Source organism: Oncorhynchus masou, chromosome 14 (assembly GCF_036934945.1).
Source record: "Oncorhynchus masou masou isolate Uvic2021 chromosome 14, UVic_Omas_1.1, whole genome shotgun sequence".
NCBI lineage: Eukaryota > Metazoa > Chordata > Actinopteri > Salmoniformes > Salmonidae > Oncorhynchus > Oncorhynchus masou.
Genome location: NC_088225.1, coordinates 12953132 through 12959605, shown reverse-complemented (window position 1 = coordinate 12959605; position 6474 = coordinate 12953132). Strand labels below are relative to the sequence as shown.

General features: G+C 44.5%; 1 protein-coding gene across 3 annotated transcripts in view; it reads left to right on the top strand.

Annotated features, from left to right (window-relative positions):
• The first annotated feature begins 3666 nt into the window (after positions 1 to 3666).
• The window catches only part of LOC135554269 (phospholipid phosphatase-related protein type 5-like), a 56953-nt gene continuing 54145 nt past the window's right edge, over positions 3667 to 6474 (top strand). For all 3 annotated transcript variants that reach the window (XM_064986466.1, XM_064986468.1, XM_064986467.1), the window contains exon 1: positions 3667 to 3813. The gene's annotated coding sequence lies outside the window, so the exon portion shown is untranslated. The remainder of the gene's footprint in view (positions 3814 to 6474) is intronic.

Here is a 6474-nt window from a genome sequence, read left to right as displayed (position 1 = left end):
ATACTACAGGATCATCACATTCTTTATATTTCATGGATGCCCATCAAATGTAAGACTCTCACAAAATCAATCACCTAAATAATTCAAACGGGTCAGTATGCAGGTGTTATAGGCAGTACAACCAGACCGGATGTGCTTACGTATTCACATACATGAACAGCATATATGAATATTCTATTAATTTGGTGTATGTTCGTGCAAAGTGCATGCACGTGTAAATGTATGTGTAACATCCCATAATGTCCACCCATGTTGGGTTTGTCTTTTTGTGTCTCCGCGTGCAGCGTAGAGTTACCACGGTAACCACACATCCACATCCCACATCTCCCACAGTGAGAATACCCGGCCCCCTCCCCCTCCCTCTCTCTACTGCCCTCTATCCCTCCCTCCTCTTCTCCCCATTCCTCCTCTGTCTGTATTGATCAGTCAGTAAGGCAGCTCAGTTATGTTCTCACCAGGCAGGGCAGGGGAGGGTAGGGTGGGGCAGGGTAGGAGAGGGGGGGCAGGAGAGGGGAGGGCAGGGGAAGAGGGAAGGGGAGGAGAGGAGACCCATGGGACAGACATCCAATGTGCTGTAAACCATAACGGCCTAATAATGGGCAGATTCCTCATTTCCACAATGCCGTAGCCATATCTCATCCCCACTCTGACAATCCCACCGAGCCAGAACAGCAAGGCATGCTCAGCGCCTGAGTGGTAGTGAGGGGGGAGCTGGGTCTGGTGCTTGGGCTAGGGCAGGGGCTATAGAGCTGGGCAACTACTCTTTTAGTACAGCCCTAGCTTCCACATAATAGTCCCCATTTATATTTAACCATTGACTGACCTACTATGGCTATGATTAAATCAAATTTGATTATATTTATCACATGCTTACAAGCCCTTCCTAACGATGCAGAGTTTAAAAACCAATAATAAAAAGAAAAACAATTATCATGATTTTTAGTATACAGGCCGTGCACAACTACAAATAAACAGTCTTGCATTACTTTATGCTTGCCTAGAGGGGTTACCCCCAGTGGCTGTGTTGATTTATGCTGTAGATACATATTTCTATAATGTATGTGTATAGGTCAGCTACTATAAAGACAGCACTGTGTGTTAGCTAATGTGGCTAATGCCTATCAGCCTCCCAGTGGTAATGCTATATTAATGAAGGTGAGCGAGTCATTGTGGAGTTACCCGTGGTTGACCTGCTGATTCATTTAACACCTCAGGGTGGAATGGGGAGCACTTAGAGGTCCTCATATAAACACTCCCACTAAAACTCAACAGCTGTTCTGGCCACAAGGCATTCTGGCTCCTGAGTGGCGTAGTGGTCTAAGGCACTGCATCTCAGTGCCAGAGGCGTCACTACAGACTCTGGTTTGACTCCAGGCTGTGTCATGATTGGGAGTTCCATAGGGCGGTGCAGCGTCGTTTGGGTTTGTCTGTCGTAGGCCACCATTGTAAATTGAACTTGCCCAGTTAAATAAAAAAATATTCTGTCCAATCAATGTTTAAATGTTAATTCAAATGTGTTTCAAAGTGCTACTGAGCATGTGTGAGAAGCTGACGTTTTGAGACTAGACAGAACCAGTTGGGCATAGCTACCTTGGTATAGTTGGGTCTATTTTGAAGACATGTGTACTATGATTCAGATGTGAGCTGAATGCGGCTGCATTAAAACCCTTCTGGCTACTGAATGAGGACATTCTTCATGCGGTGAAACTGTGAGCCCCAGATCTTCGTATTGTGATCACATAGCAATGTTTGATGCGTACTTTCATCAATAGCCTGAGCCCACAGTCCCTTCCCCTGGAATGTTACACACACATTAATAATAGGCCAGACTGCCCCCATCAAGAATATCAGAGCATGTCATTGATATTGTTAATGATAAGCCTTGGCAAGAACATGTTTGTTGACCACCCTCAATTTAAGGGCTTTCTTGGCATGGGAAACATATGTTAATTTTGCCAAAGCAAGGGAAGTTCAAAATAAACAAAAGTGAAATAAACAATAAAGATTAACAGTAGACATTACACTCACAAAAGTTCCAAAATAATAGACATTTCAAATGTCATTATGTGCAAATAGTTAAAGTACAAAGGGGAAAATAAATAAACATAAATATGGGTTGTATTTACAATGGGGTTTGTTCTTCACTGGTTGCCCTTTTCATGTGGCAACAGGTCACATATCTTGCTGCTGTGATGGCACACTGGAATTTCACCCAGTAGATATGGGAGTTTATCAAAATTTGGTTTGTTTTCGAATTCTTTGTGGATCTGTGTAATCTGAGGGAAATATGGGTCTCTAATATGGTAATGCATTTGGCAGGAGGGCAGGAAGTGCAGCTTAGTTTTGGCCCTGTCCGGGGGTGTCCTCGGATGGGGCCACAGTGTCTCCTGACCCCTCCTGTCTCAGCCTCCAGTATTTATGCTGCAGTAGTTTGTGTCGGGAGGCTAGGGTCAGTTTGTTATATCTGGAGTACTTCTCCTGTCCTATTCGGTGTCCTGTGTGCGTTCTCTAATTCTCTCCTTCTCTTTCTCTCTCTCTCTCTCGGAGGACCTGAGCCCTAGGACCATGCCCCAGGACTACCTGACATGATTACTCCTTGCTGTCCCCAGTCCACCTGGCCGTGCTGCTGCTCCAGTTTCAACTGTTCTGCCTTATTATTATTCGACCATGCTGGTCATTTATGAACATTTGAACATCTTGGCCATGTTCTGTTATAATCTCCACCCGACACAGCCAGAAGAGGACTGGCCACCCCACATAGCCTGGTTCCTCTCTAGGTTTCTTCCTAGGTTTTGGCCTTTCTAGGGAGTTTTTCCTAGCCACCGTGCTTCTACACTTGCATTGCTTGCTGTTTGGGGTTTTAGGCTGGGTTTCTGTACAGCACTTTGAGATATCAGCTGATGTACGAAGGGCTATATAAATAAATTTGATTTGATTTAGTTTCCAATGTGTCAAGTAATTCTATTTTTGTTTCCTCATGATTTGGTTGCGTCTAATTGTTGCTCTTTCTCTCTCTCGCTCACTCTCTACACACTCTGATTCTCCCTTCCACTATAAGTTACCCTCTGGCTGTTGACCCTGTCCTGTTTAACAGTGGCAGGCAGGCAGCCAGCACCTATCTCTTATCAGTCCTAACCTGCAGTATTAAACCCACACCAGCACTAGATCAATAGCCATGTATTCATTGGATTGTGTGCCCTGAGGCAGACAGGCTGCAGCCCGACAAAGAGGCACACCTGAGCTCCCTCCATCCCTCTCTCTCTCTCACACACACCACTCTGTTTGGGGTTTACATCCCCTCCCTCCCTCCCTCATTCACTGCGAGAGAGAGGGAGGACAGAGAGAGAGGGATGGAAGGAAACAAGTTTTGAATACAAATGAGCTTCTCTCTAGTGGCACAGATACCACACATCCCTCTCTCTCTCTTACTCACACACGAATACACAATCTTCCACACACGCTGCCTCTCGGTCTGTATTGGAAGACAGCGCAGCACATGCAGTAATTCCCGACACTTAATTGATTAGCCCAGGCTGCTTATTTGAAGTGGCTAATTAGAGGGGGAGTGTGTCGAGTGTGTGAGGAGGGCTGGGGAGTCGCTAGCGCTCTTTATCTCCGTGCGCGTGTGTCTGTCTGAGGAGCTCCAGTACCACGCTTCACTCTGGAGGAGGAGAGAAGAAGAAGAAGGAGAAGAGATAGAGAGGCAGCTGGGTGGGGAGATTTTCACTACACTTTCCCTCATCTGATATGGCCTCCGCGTAGGAATCTGGTGCCACGGCAACAGAGGAGCTAGGCAGCAGCGAGGTGTCTAAGGTAAGAGGGGGGTGATGGGTTTTCCCCTCCTCCATCTGTTTTCCTCTCCTCTGTCTGCATGGGTTGCAGTACGAGGAGCATTAGCAAGCTAACATTGTGCTGTATGTCAATGGTTCAAATTGTGGTCTGATGCAGAGAGGCAGTGAGTGTTTTGGTGTTTATGTGGCGGTGAGGAGTGTTTCACCATGGTATTCCCCAAAGGGAAGCTCTAATAACCTAGCGTTCTGAAATCCTATTAGGGCCCCCCCCCTACCCACACCGCCCTATTAATAGCGTGAAGTGGGATTGTCTCTCTGGCGGGGGGACGGTGTTCTCATCATGTAAGTGAAGGTGTGTGTGTGTTCATGTATTCTACACACAGGATATCTGCAGATTCAGCATGCACACACACTCTACATACTACCATCCTGCATGCTAACTACACATACCTTGGTAATGCACCAAGACAACAGTGCAGTGATTAAAGGGACTTGGACTGATCTTTTTGAACGTGATTGGTTATAGGAGAGTATTCAGCAGCACAGGATAGCCACACACAGGGTGAAAGAAAGAAGCAGACAGTGCCATGTAAATGCTGCATTGGACTGTACAAACACATTTAATATACTACCTTGTACCTCTCTGAGTAGTACTGTGTCAGGGGGATGGCTACATTCAAGGATGAAAGGATCAACCAGACTGCCATATACAGTGTCCTTCAGAAAGTATTCACGCCCCTTGACCTTTCCCTCATTTTGTTATGTTACAGTCTGAATTTAAAATGAAGATTGTTTTGTCACTGGCCTACACACAATACCCCATAATGTCGAAGTGGAAATACGTTTTACAATTTAATTCAAAATGAAAAGCTGAAATATCTTGAGTCAATAAGTATTCAACCCCTTTGTTATGGCAAGCCTAAATAAGTTCAGGAGTATACATTTGCTCAACAAGTGAGGATTGATCAATAAGATTGGAGTTACTCCACAATACTAACCTAAATGATAGAGTGAAAAGAAGAATGCCTGTACAGAATAAAATTATTCCAAAACATGCATCCTGTTTGAATATGAAGCATTATGCTTGGGGCAAATTCAGCACAACAGTTCACTTCATATTTTCAAGCATGGTGGTGACTGCATCATATTATGGGTATGCTTGTCAACGGCAAGAACTAGGGAGTATTTTAGGATAAAAAAGTAATGGAATAGATCCTAGAGGAAAACCTGGTTCAGTCTGCTGATAGACTACTTAGACAATGGGAGACAAATTCACCTTTCAGCTGGACAATAACCTAAAACACAAGGCCAAATATTCACTGGAGTTGCTTACCAAGACCACATTGAATGTTCCTGAGTGGTCTAGTTACAGACTTTCAAGCCTATTTAAGTCAAAACTATGACAATACTTGAAAAGGGCTGTCTAGCAATGAACAACAACCAACTTGACAGAGCTTGAGGAATTTTAAAAATAGTAATGTGCAAATATTGTACAATCCAGGAAATACTCACTGCTATAATCGCTGCCAAAAGGTGATTATAAAATGTATTGACTCAGGGGTGTGAATACTGATGTAAATGAGATTTTTCATTTTCAGTAAATTTGCTGAAATGTTTTCACTTTGTCATTATGGGGTATTGTATATATGGGTAAGAAAAAAATATTGAATTCATTTTGAATTCAGGCTGTAACAACAATGTGGAATAAGTCAAGGGGTGTGAATACTTTCTGAAGGCACTGTACATTGTACTTTGCTCTTTTATGTTCATATAGAATATTACAATATATATCTGTGCAGTTGTAAAATATTTGTGTGTAGTATCTCTCAGTATGTGGTAGAAATAGCTGGACGTGAAGGCAGCCGTGATCCAGATTGTAATGTCCAATTAGCCTTTGTGTCCCCAGGCGGTGTGTGTCTGTACATGTGCCTGTTCGTGTGTGTCGCACGCGTGCATGTTCGTGTGTGTGTCTGTACATGTGCCTGTTCGTGTGTGTCGCACGCGTGCATGTTCGTGTGTGTGTCTGTACATGTGCCTGTTCGTGTGTGTCGCACGCGTGCATGTTCGTGTGTGTGTCTGTACATGTGCCTGTTCGTGTGTGTGTCTGAGGGAGGAGAGTGGACATATGGTTTCCTGAGCTCCTCTCCTTTGACTGTAGATTCAGACCAGCAGGATATTGTATAGTTTTCCTCCTCCTCTGTGTCAGCTAACTAGTCACTTGTCTATTCATATTAACAACCTCATCCTCATCCTTTCATTCCCTTCACATGTCCTTTCCTCCTAACCCCCTTCTCTCATTCTTTTTCCTCCCTCTCTCTTTCCCTGGTATTTTCCTCTCTTCCCTCAATTTCTCTCACTTTTGTGTTTGCGTGTGTGTCTGTGGGCTGCAGTGTCTCAGTGATGACAGGCTGGCTGGGCTCTCTGACGGATGGCAAGCCAACAAGATCAGGACTCCTGTCACCCTGCGTCCCTTTCAGATCAAATCCAGCTGGACTCACATACACGCACACGCATGCGCAGGCAGGCATATGCTAACAAACAACACTCTCTCTCCTATCTCTGGGTAAAATTGCCCTTGGTGTCCTACTTTTATCTTCCTCAACAAATCTCTCTCTCCTCCCTCTCCTCCCTGCCCACCCAAAAGGTTTCTACAAAATACTACATATTTTCTATTCGGTATGTA